Source organism: Lytechinus variegatus, chromosome 3, assembly GCF_018143015.1.
Source record: "Lytechinus variegatus isolate NC3 chromosome 3, Lvar_3.0, whole genome shotgun sequence".
Classification (NCBI taxonomy): Eukaryota; Metazoa; Echinodermata; class Echinoidea; order Temnopleuroida; family Toxopneustidae; genus Lytechinus; species Lytechinus variegatus.
Window position 1 is genome coordinate 31,473,577 of NC_054742.1, and position 13,689 is coordinate 31,487,265.

Here is a 13,689-nt window from a genome sequence, read left to right on the forward strand (position 1 = left end):
AGAGAAACTCATTTTATGAAATTGCATCATCAAAAATAAAATTGTAGGAAAAACTTTTGTATTGTCATGTGTCGTACGGGACATTGCCAAAAATAGGTTCGGAAAAATCAGGACTGCCCCTATTATGGATCATGAAAATGTTGTAGATATTATTTGGAACCATCAATGATATATTATTCTATTGACCTGCAATATTTTCGATCTTCTCTTGCTTTGCAAATAATTGTTTCAGGTGGAATTTGTACTTGACTATTCAATGAGAAAAATTATTGAAAATTTAAAATTCCATTGTTCTCCCCCCAAAAAACTATATCTGTCTTCACTTTTGGTTAAAACTCATAATTTTCATAAAATTTAGGTATCATAGTAAAATAATACACTACTTATGACTTATTGAAAGCATGTTGAAATTTATGATATTTTTGAAGTTCTAGTGTGGAATCGCCCTGTGAAAGAAATCTAAGCGGTGACATTTACTTGATTTAATTGGTTTTCCAGTGTTAGTATGTTGAATCTTTGTGCATTTGTATAAAATAAGAGATCCCCAAAAGATTTTATTTTCTAGACATCATTCAAGTTCATATTTCTTTTAAAAATAGATCTACAAAATTAAAGTTTGTTGCTCCAAGATAATGCACCACATTTTATTACTTTCCCTTAGACGTACTGAATGTATGCAGTCACTGAATTCAAGTTCTATTTTTGTTATAAACATGTAGGTACTTTCGTCATATGAATCTGTCTCAATTTTTCATGATTTACATCACTATGCAGTATGGCATATCTCATTCATGGCATTCCTCCACCTGTTATGAATAATTTATGTGTCATTTCTCCTGCCATTTGCCATTTCTCACCAATAAATCAAATTTCTGTTTGGTGGTAAGATACATAATGACAGATGTTAAAGGAGACTTGATTATGATCATATGCTCATCCCATTCAATCTGACAAGAAAATTGTTCTGATGTATCAGATAGGAATTTATTTGATTAGAATGACTACTGTTTTCATTTTGTGTACCAGTATTTTTGCAGCAAAAGTTGATAAAAGTCACGCTTATTAAACTAGCAAAAATCTCTCCATATATGTATTTTGTAGAAATCAAATGATCTTCAAGTTCCGTGTTTGGGAGAATCCATGATAAATGAATGAATGCAATCCGATACATATTATAACACTGGCATGTAGAATTGAGAAAGTAGACACCCATGAAGTCCAAGGTGTTCAAAAGGAATATGAAATGCCTCTCTGAGTAGACTGTGGAAAACAAGTATGATAATGAAAGGTAGTGAGAACACTACTGCTTTTATGTGCAAGGGTGTGTGAAGGATGGGGGTTGCAATATAGAAATCACAGTACTATACTTCAATATCAATAACAATCCCCTGCATGCCCCCCCCAAAAAAAAAAAATATGAATGAATTAATAAATAAATAGATAAATAAGTGAATACGTGAATTTAAAAAGAAAAAAAGAAGTAATTAAAATTATAAGGAAGTATAAATAAAAATGAAAAGGAATAGATTTAAAGGTCAAGTCCACCCCAGCAAAATGTTGATTTGAATAAATATAGAAAAATCAAACTAGCATAACACTGAAAAATCATCAAAATTGGATGTAAAATAAGAAAGTTATGGCATTTTAAAGTTTTGCTTATTTTTCACAAAACAGTGATATGCACAACTCAGTGACATGCAAATGAGTCAGTTGATGATGTCCATCACTCACCATTTCTTTTGTTTTTTATTGTTTGAATTATACAATATTTCACAGATTTGACAATGAGGACCAACTTGACTGAACCATATAGTATTAAAAAAAATGCTAATTCCATATGTTTAGGGAGCAATTAATCCTTGTTTCACTTGTCAATGAGGAGAAAATTATAATATTTCATTTTTCATATAATAAAATACAAAAGAAATAGTGAGTGGATGACATCATCAGTCTCCTCATTTGCATACTGACCAGGATATGCATATAACTGTTTTGTGAAATTAAGCAGAACTTTAAAATGTCATAACTTTCTTATTTCACATCCAATTTTTATGAAATTTTCAGTGTAATGCTTGTTGGATTTTTCTCTTTTTATTTAAATCATCTTTTTGTTGGGGTGGACTTGTCCTTTAAGAAAAAAAAAATGGATAGATAGTTTAATGAACCATTATTGAATATTAACAGATAGTGTTGAAATTACTTTTTAGTTTTAGGGAGCCATTTTGAAAAAAAAACTGAGCCATTTTTCATTTTACCAGAGCCATTTTCAGTTTTTGAGAGCCATTCTTTTTTCATGATTCAATGCATGGTTTACATTGCAGTTTGTCCTGCTTATTACAAATTCATTTAATGTTTAACATTGTTTATTTCATTGCTATTTATTTTAACATTGTTTATTTTAATTGCTTTTTATCTTAAAATAATATGTATTTAATTATTTATTTTTTCTTCATTGCTATTAATTGTTAAATGATTATTTAATCTAGTGTTGTTCATTTAATGTTTATTGTTTGCATCTCTTGTATTAAATCAATTGGAAGTTATTTTACAATTTTGTCCATCAAATTGAATCAAATGAAGTTTATCAAATTTGAGTTACATCAACAAACCATTTCCCCTGTAGCTGTATGCCTCTCATACAGTCCAGCCACAGTGAAACAGATTGTAATTTTAGTCATTCTCATTCCGGCTGTTTTATCATTGGATGATTAAGCGAAAAGAGCCTATTGCCTCACTACATCAAGCAAAGAATGGGGAGACACTGATAGTGAACTGGTCTTAATGTCCCGAGAGACCAATTTGTCAGACATAATGAAGAAGTTGAGATGATATACCCTGGCTCTTCAATGAGCCATTCCGATAAACATCATCACGAATCTCCATTGATTGTGAAAGACGATTTGGTAAATTAAATACCGACTGCTCTGTCATTGATACCGCTCTATTTGAAAACCACATGCCATACGGTAACAGACTCCTCTCAGACAGAGTGAATGTTCTGGGTAGTCATTATATTCCAATAAACTTTATTTTCAATATTATTTGAATGAAGTTTATCTAAATGCTTTGTTGGACAGAAAACGTAAAATTTTGAAAATCATTTCAAAGAGTGAATAGATTTCAAAATCCAAACCAATTGTCTTTGTTTGATTGCTTGACCAATATAGTATAAAATTAATCCAGCTACCTAAAGACATTTTAGTAATATATTCACCTCTTTTACCCTTAAAAAATTATTTTGCATATAGGGGAGTTAATATATTCTAAATATTTTGCTTGTTATATACTTGTCAGTAAGATTTATTCAATTAACCCCACCCACAAAAAAGTTAACTCTTTGGGGTGCTCATGAGACTAAAGTATTTGTTCCTGAATTTCTACATTTCCATTGACATCCTGTACTCTGTTGTTAATATCATTAGAAAGACTTGATGGCAATCATAGGTTGGTGTATGTTAGGGGTTCTTGCTGATTATTCTCCCTGCATCTATCCATACTGGATTAGAAAGATATCTGATTGATAGAAGAGGCCCTCTGATGGGTCGACTAAAGGATATCAAAATGACCGATTTCATTGGTTTAAAGGGATGAGTTAGCATTTACAAATTCAACAAATAGGCTTCTGAAGGAATGTGAGGTATAATTATCTCTTGAGAATCAAAAATAAGTTTCTAGGATTCAAATCCATATTTTGAGTTTTCTTTGACAATAGCCAAACCAGAAATATTTGAAATAAAATGTTATAAAATGTTACTTAGAGTGTACTCCAAATGCTCAGTGATTATTGTACCTTTAAGATCAAGAGCACGAGAGTGTCAAAGGTAGCAAACAAGAAAAAAGGACAATTGATTGAGGCAGTCATGACCAGCATTGTTTATTTCAGCTGACGTTCTTTTTAGACGTTTTATTTCTTTGTTATGCTATGTTATTTTCTGTAGTAATTTCTATACTTCATAAATCAGCTTCTTTTTTTCTGGCATCTACATATCATCAATGGAGATAATTTCATAGTGATACTTTTTTTGCAAAAAAATATTTTTGAATGAAAAATACTAGATTCATATCTTGATTAGATGAATATCACACACTTGCTGATGAAAGAAAACAACATTACAACAGGTAAAGAGCAAGGTCAACAGATGTCAAAAATAGAAAAGTAGGATGGTCAGCGTGGAGAGTAGCAGATAGAGATGAGTGGATGTAAGGGTAAAGGAGATGAGTCAGAGAATGAGAGGCATGGACAGGAGGGGGGGCAAGGGAGATAATGGATGAAGATATGAACTGAACAAGGAGGAGATGATGGTAGAGAGAAAACGAATGGGACAAAGGGGGTTGAAATAGGAGAGGATGGAAGAGAGAGGGGAAGGTAGGGAGAGAAAAAAGGAAGAAGAGAGAGACTGGAGAGGAAGAGATTGTAGGGGAAGAGGAGATTTGGTATAAGATTTATAGAAGATGAAGTCATGAAGATAGAGATGTGTTTGCAAATATATTTCTTGTAATCAGATTTTGAATGAGAATGTGGTGAGAAATTGGTATATCAATCTACAAGATAATAGGTAAGAAAAAAATGATAAGAAATCAACAGGCATGGAATAAATCTTTCTTCTATTGTAAGCAATTCTGTAATGAAATTATTTGTCATTCTGTGACCTTCCGTTCCACCTAAGAAATGTACATTGGACTCACATGAGCTCACTTGAGCATGGAACAGATTCAATTAAGCTAGGTTTGACATTTTGCCTGCAGGTAAAGTACATTAGCTTGATTAAGTTAGAAGTATCATAATTCCCAATAAATATGGAATCATCCAGACTATAAGGACAGATAATTTTCGCTAGTTATCCTTTGCATTCTTGAATTGTGTTTTGAACATACTTTCTTCCATGATATTTTTTTTCCAAGTATCAAGTACCCCCAAAATTCATTCAGTTGAAATTTCTAGCAAATTGTCTTTCTTTTATTTTAATAGACCAAACCTATTACAGGTGTAAAGTAAACTCACTCACTTCACACTTCTGTTTGAATTAATTGTAAAATTCACAAAATTACACAAAATGATTAAGATTTTGTTATGCAGTAATTGTTATAGTCATTTTGGTTGGTAAGTAAAACAAACAGGAATCTTAAATAGGGATCATTAAAAAATTAAACAATATTTGCTCTGTGTGTTTGAAACATGATGTTGCGATACGTAATCATGGACTGCGGTCACAATAAACCTACATGTATACTCTGTATATTTCGGTATACTTTGCTGTTTTTTACATTATGGTCTGCTTGATTAGATCAATTTTTTTTGTGGAGTCTGCATAATTTTGTCATAAAAACGGTTGATGCATCCCAACGGATAAGGTCATAGTGGACTAATTTGAGTGACGACCATCCCCTGCCCGATGCAAGAAATAAGCCGTGGTCTCCTTGGATCAATGTAAATTGTGCAGGTGCAAGTACATCTTAGAGATGGATCTCACACATATGGTTCCTGCGGTGTATGCGGGGGATCATGTGAGAGGGGTTTTAAGTCAACTGAAAATTAGTAACAAAAAATTTTCACTTGCATGACCCCCCCCCAAGAAAAAAATCAATAAACAAATATCCAAGATTTAATATGAAGTTATAGGGAATGGATCAATAACAAGAAGGTTCTGACCCCCCCAAAAAAAAAAAAAAATTGTGTATATTTTATAAGCTAACATTGCAATGTGTAAGGCAAGCAAGGGCAAAAAGAGGTGATATGTACTTGAAAAAATAAAAGATAATACCCACTTTTCACGAAAATAGGAAAAGAATTTTACATTGAATTACAAAATGTTAGTTATATTATTGTTGATACTCTCTGTTCAGATTTAATGGGGTGCAATCTACCCCTTGCTGCCTGCCCCTTGTTCATAAATTCTCTGAATCTTTCATTGCATTGTGATTGGTTGAAGGTCAAAGCTAGCACATCCAAGAGAGATTCTGATTTATTTATGATGGATGTTTAATCCTAGGGACTTATAGTAATCTGGAGCAAGTCCCAAGAAGGCTATATTTATGTTTACATATTTGATGACATACATGCACATGAATAGAAATGCTAGCTACTATACTGTAATATAGAAATATAGAATGCTGTATGATTGCCTAGGAAAAAAGTATTTTGAAGTGATGCTTGTCTTGATATTTATTTGTCTTTGTGAACAGAATAGTCTACTAGTAGTATTCTGGCAATATTCATCTCATTTTCTGAAAAAAACAAACATTTTGTTTACTCTACAAGTAGACAATTTCTCCTAATAAGTTGATTTACATTTCACAACTATTGTATCCAATTGTAATTTATTGTTATGGCCAGGTGTCATGATTTTTTTCTATTCTCATCATGTTTTGGCTGTTTAGATTAAGTAATTTATAACAATGAATGGAATGATTTGTATTCAGGTACTTTACAAAGGTGTGCAAAATTTGCTTGCACTACTTAATACCCCTTTCACAAACCCAATTATGCGGATAATATCCGCATAATTTGGTTGTAAAATCGGAGCGGGACCAGAGTTATCCGCATTATTTCGATGCTGCAATTATCCGCATAATAACAGCATCGGGACCAGATTTTGGCTTTGTGAACGCATTTCTAAAGTAATGTGGATAATTGCCATGGTGCGGTCACAAAGCTCACCCTTTTCCAACACAACCCCATCGGAGGGGGCATGTGCAGTTGCCATGACAATTATCCACCTTTTTCAGGTCGGGCGCTCGTACAAAAATAGTGCGGATTATTTTCGGAGTTTGTGAATGCAATTTTTATTGAATTATCCGTATTACTCTTAGGCGGATAATTGGAGGATGGGTTTGTGAAAGGGGTATAAGTTGCATGCTGCCATTCTCCACTATGGTGCAGTTACATTTCCCCTACGACGGCCGTATGGCAGTCCAAAACAGCTGTTTTATTCATTTTCATTCAAACCCCCTATTTTTAGATGGTGCAGAAAAATGTTAAAACGGGTGTTTTCGACTCGTGGTACGGGAAATGTGACTCCGCCATTACAGTTTAGATCAATATCTCTTAACTTGTGTTTACATCTTCATATTCTCCAAGCTGAATTTATATTGAAAATAACTAGAAAGACTATCTCACTTAATCAAGAAATCATTAATTTGCATGTTCTATACCAAAATACAGAAAATTGTCATTTCAGATTAATGTTTGAAGAAATAGTAAATATAAGGAGACACTTTGACGCTGATATCATTGAGAATTGCTAAAAATTGCTCCACACATTCAAAATCACAGGTAGATACTGTTAGAGTGCAGAGGGAAATGTCATCCCTAATTATGTTTGCACTGGGTGCCATGTAAATATATACTAATGCAACTTTGAATTTGTAACTGAATCAATTGTTGACTCTGCTGTAAGAGAAAGACTGTTTGAGGATTTTATTATGTATGTGTACATAGCACAGGAATGACAGGGTCCTAATAAAATCCTCTTTACATCCACAAGATCATTTGGAAGAGGAGAAATATTTACCAAGGCTTACTGAAGTTGTTATCAATGAGAGGGTATGTGTTATGTACAGAAGCAAAGAAAAGAAATGACAAAGTATTTTTATTTTCTTTCTTTCATAACAAATAATGACTTGAGATTCTATGAAAATAGTATAAATGAATATTTTAACCTGAAAAATGTGTTTTCCATGAAATGATGTGAATTCTGTTTTCTTCATTAATTCTTTCATTAACTCATCTGTTTTGCCTATTTTGGAAAACTGGGACAAATTCTATAATATCTTGGATATATGGATGTACATTTTTGAAATCATCATTGGTTAGCATAATATCATGGGATGAGAGGGCACTGTATGTGAAAACTTAAGATCATTAGGATGCACTCCTATGTATGCCAAACACCCCAAATTAATCTAGGGGATAAATTTTGAACATTGATAGCAAGCAGTCATTTAAGCTGTTAAAACAAAAAAATAGCCAGTGTAGACAACAATACCTTTTCTTCAATTGTCACAGCAAAACATGAGCAAAAATAAACATTTATGATTGTGTTTTCATCAGTTAATATATGTCTACACCCTGAAAGTTTTTCAGTGTGATTACAGATTAGGCTTGTTATTTTCTCTAGCCTGTCACATCATCTGTTCCTAGTTCTAGGAATATGTTTAGCTTTGTGGACCACGGTTTTAATGATACATAAACAACTTAGATACTCGTTTAGAATCTTATTAATTGGATGGAGTCAAGAATAATGATTAATCAAGACTAATGATTATTGTCATTATTCCACCAATTAATAATTCCCTTGGTGGAATTAAGCCCTGATAGCCAAGAATAATTTCATGTAATTATTGGCCTCCTTTACGCACAAGGGTCATGATAAAGTGGGATAATGTTCATTAGAATTCACTTTCTATATGTAGGGTTATTCAGATGCCTGCTATGACAAAGCAAATGATTCACAGAAGCAAGTAATATGTTACAGAAAGCAAAGATGTTGCAGAAGGAAGGAAAGAAACACCCCCCCTCCCCCCCCCGAGATCCTTTATTTGTCTGAAATTTCTAAGAATAAACGCTGAATAGGAATAATCAATAACAACTCTTGGCTTTTCAGGAATCAAGATTTTACCAGGGACTTAGAGAATTCATATCTGATGAAGTGAAAATGTTCATCATTGAAATATCCTTGTTCAAGGCAAAGCTTGTCAACAATATCATTTTTCTGTAGTTCACTATTTTTATCTGATACAGGCATTCTCACTGCAAGTAAAATTCATGAAGATTTAATGTATTATCAAAAGTATAGTCCTATGTGTAAAACAGCGATATCAACAAGAATGTGTTTTGGGATTATAGCCTGTTAAAAGGAGGCTTCATGTAAAATGTAAATCAATCTAACATAGTTAATTACTTCATATGTAGGGACAGTGATTTTCTGTGATCACGAAAAATGGATGAATTCATGGAATCAGCCTTTTGAAATGGAAAGTGGCTTTTCAAACGGAAAATCATGGAAAACCTATTTTTCCTCAACATGCACAGAATAGCAACAGAAATTACTCCCGTATCCTCAGCAAAATGCAATATCAACTGGCCCCAAAACACGATCTCACTTCGTTGTTATACATGACAATCCACACATCGTGACTGCACTCAACTCCATCACTCAATCATATTGAAATTACATTCACGTCTGCATAGAGGCACAATAAACATGGCCGTGTGTTGCTGCCATCTGCGTTTGGTCATATATCATGATTGCGGTACCCCTCAAATCCAAAATGGCGAATAGGCGAAAGTCGTTGACAGCTGAAAACGATGTCCAAAAAGTCCCCAAATTATCTATAAAATCTCATTCAACCCCAAAATAATGCTAAAAATATGAAAGGTGAGGATGTCTTCATGTTAGTCATGATTCTTTAAATAGTTTTTGTACTCTCTTTGATTACAATAGATTTTAAGCGTTGTGAGTACAGTGGCAGATACAAATTTTGACCTTTTGCGAGCATTGTGATATCGCAACTCATAGCGGTTTGATTTTCTATGTATATGGAATGGTCAGTGTTTCATGTACACAAAGTCTATAGGGAAACAGAATTTTCGTTTTCAGACATGCTAAAATGGAATTTAAGATTTGCTGAAATGGAAAAGGCAATTTTTAGAAAAGAAAAATCACTGTCCCTACATATATGTATATGACTGTCTATTCCTAAAAATATTTGATGTGAATATGAGTAAAACATGTCTTAGTGGATGAATTTTGCAATATTTATGCAATCACTTAACTCAAAGAAAACTGTTAAAAAGGGCATTTTGAAAAAAAAATTTACCAAGAGAGAGCAAAAAATATCTTCAACCATCCAAGGAAAAAATTCCACAAAAAATCTTAAGATGAAATATGATTTGAATGGTTTCTACACCTATGCATGATAAGAATGTTAGTGATACTACAAACATACTGTTTTAGACAGCTTAAGTGTAAATGGTTTTTCTGATGTAATTAAACCTGACTACACCTCTTTCATATGTATGTAGCCTTACTTAATATATACTTATATTTCTCTGTGATCCTAGAATAGCAACTAGTTTTTCATTTGTACATGTTAGGATAAATGAGAGGGCCGGAGGGGGGGGGGGGAGTTGCAATGATATAAAAGTGCCTCCTTAGAAACATTTTAATAGACCTTTTGTGTTTTTCATATTGCTATGAAAACTTGCTTTCAGCCAGTTAGTAGCAGATAAGTTCACTTGCAGTTGTCAGTTGAATCACACAACACAAATCACTCTGAAATTCCCCCCGATGAACATACGTGACTGGGTTATCACGTGTCTTGGTTGAGTGGGTGCATGCAAAAAAAATGTATTGCTTTCTTATATTGAAAAGAGAATAATTGTTATGATTGAAATGCCTATTAGGAATCAGCTGAAATTTTATCTGTAGGTGGAAAGAGATTACTTGCCAGGGATGTTGTTTTCAGGCTAATGCTGATATCCAGGCTCTAGCAATATGTTTTTAGGCCATGGTTCTGGCTTCATTGTACGTTATTTCAGGTCGTGATGTGAACTTTGTGTTGTGTTCATTCTAAGAAATTTTAAGGAGTGTATAGTCATTCACCTGTGGACACTTGAATGCAAAGCCTACATTGTATAGGCGGTGGTACAATTAAATAGCTTGTGTGTATGTTATTTAAGTAAATGTCCTGCTTCACTTTACAATAGTTTACTGAGGCAGATGTAGAACCAATGAAATAAGTGAGAAAAAATCGGTAGAGCATTTGCACAAGCAACTTCACCTTTGAAATTCCCTATAGCGTTGACATTAGGCGGTTTCAGACCGCCTCGAAGTTCGCCAGTTCCAGGTATTCTCTGATCGGGAAATTTACCCCGATCAGAAAATACCAGGTATTTTGGTGTTCGCCAGTTCCAGGTATTCTCTGATCGGGAAATTTACTCCGATCAGAAAATACCAGGTATTTTGGTGTTCGCCAGTTCCAGGTATTCTCTGATCGGGAAATTTACTCCGATCAGAAAATACCAGGTATTTTGGTAATGTGAAAGCAAACTACGCGTAATTTCCCCGAAAGAAAATACCCGCTAAATAGTAGGTACTTGGCGAAATTACGAGAACTTTCGTGGGGATTTTTCCAACATTACGAAAATTTGTGTTTAAAAACAGATCTCCTCTGACACCCCAATTTCAAATTCCAAGCTGCAGTCGACCCCACCCCAGTTTAAACGAGAAAAACTTAACTTTCCCCAAAAACTGAAAATGGGGTGTCGATACCCCACTTGAGTTCCCATTGACTTACACGCAAGGCCTTATCAGCAGTCAAATGAACCCCACCCCAGTTTAAACGAGAGAATTGAAGCTCTCCCAAAATCTGAAATTGGGGTTTCAGATTCCCCACCTGACCTCCCATTGACATAACATGCAGGGCAATGGGGTTCCTGTGTTATAAGCTGGTGGGGTATTTTTTAAACACAGGATTCACGTAATGAAGGTCGCAGGTATTTTGGCGATGTGAAAGCAAATTACGGGAACTTTTATCCCAGCGTGTCGTTGGGCGCGGTGGCGTGGGTGGCTGCTGGGCTAATGATTTTGAATCTCCCGCCTTGCCTGCTTATCAGACCACACTGCGCATGCTCGTAACTCCGGGAACTTATCCCGAAGGATGTGTTTCGGGGCGGTGTGAATGCAGGAATAATTAACGGGTATTTTTTAGCCTTAAAAAGTTCTCGTAATTTAACGGGGATTCTTGTGATCGAGGCGGTTTGAAACCACCTTTAAAGTGTATTTTGATGGTGTGTATCAAGGGGAGAATTATCATTCGCTTTCTTGAAGTCAGTGCAGTTAAAGAGAAATGCCAGTAGTTGCAGTAAACACTGATTTCATGAGATAGTCTGTAAAACCAGGCTTAATTGTCAGTATATCATCGAGGATCTAGATCTGGTACAGTTACATAAACTGAACTTTGTGAAATCTTGAAATCTACGCTGAAAAATGTTCACACTGAAGATCACCAACAGAGATAGGCACACGTGGGAAAATGTATTATTATTGCTGGAATAAAGACCCAACGGAAGTGACAGAATCCACGCTTATTTTGCTTATTATTTTCTCAGCAATTACACAATTTCTTCCAGAATCCTTTGGCACATATTTTTTATTCATACAAACAGACACTTGGGTGGTCAGTATATTAGATTCTGTAAAAAGTTATTCTGAGATCGTTACCAATACTGGAATTTATCTTTAAACTAACATTTAAGGTATATTTGAAAAGTGATGAGAATTAATTAAAACAAAATTGATAAGGCTTGTCCATGCGTAGGTTTGACTATGGAGCGAAACTCTCTTTCACCTAAGAATATCTGGCTTTTTCATCCGAGTGATTCTGTTGTTCATTTTTCTCATAACTTCTTCTGGAGGGATTATGTCTGAGGCATTTTATTCTGTGGTTAGTGAGATGTGGTCATCCATGGAGAGAATGATTGATGCAATGGTCAGATGAGATATTCCACTAGGTGGTTTCAGACCGCCTCGAAGTTCGCCAGTTCCAGGTATTCTCTGATCGGGAAATTTACCCCGATCAGAAAATACCAGGTATTTTGGTAATGTGAAAGCAAACTATGCGTAATTTCCCCGAAAGAAAATACCCGCTAAATAGTAGGTACTTGGCGAAATTACGAGAACTTTCGTGGGGATTTTTCCAAGGTCGCAGGTATTTTGGCGATGTGAAAGCAAATTACGGGAACTTTTAGCCCAGCGTGTCGTTGGGCGCGGCGGCGTGGGTGGCTGCTGGGCTAGTGATTTTGAATCTCGTGCCTTGCCTGCTTATCAGACCATACTGCGCATGCTCGTAACTTCGGGAACTTATCCCGAAGGATGTGTTTCGGGGCGGTGTGAATGCAGGAATAATTAACAGGTATTTTGTAGTCTTAAAAAGTTCTCGTAATTTAACGGGGATTCTTGTGATCGAGGTGGTTTGAAACCACCTACTGTCCTCTGCTGTCCAGCAGGGGTTCTTGACTAAAGTAAATTCCATTGAACAACTTATTAATGCATGCAATTTCACTCTATTCAGGTTTGCATGCATATTTTAGTGCATGTAATTAAGCAAAGAGAAAGTTGTCATGCAGCATTTTATTGTCGAGCACTTATGAGCAGTTGTTAATTAGAAGTGAATGATCTCTTTTGTCTTATAAAGATTTATTCTGAAAATATATTGCAGTAATAGCTGTGAAATAATCCTCCCCTTTAAGATTTCAATTATTCCTTAAGCAAGGTAATACTTCCATTATGATTTGACTTTCATGGTTGATTTGAGTTGACCTGAATTGCGATGCAGTGATCCATTTTGATCTTATCCTCTTTAATTGAACCAGAGGGGTATTCATTCATTTATATGCTTATTTACTGTTCATTTAATTATTTCTTTTAAAGGTTGTTACCTGGTTTAAAACAATGTCATGGAAAAGACAGGGGTAAGGCAGGTTTAGAGATAGGATAGATAGGATACAAGGTAGAAAATTAAAATTACAACAACACCCACACAAACCCTCACCCACACCTAGTCACACATACCCTCCCTGCTTTCTGCTGTTGCCTATTGAGCTTAGTGCCCTCTTGAGTCCTATCTCCTACAGATGTCTAACAATGATATGATAAGTTTCATGGAATTCACAATGTATGCACATTC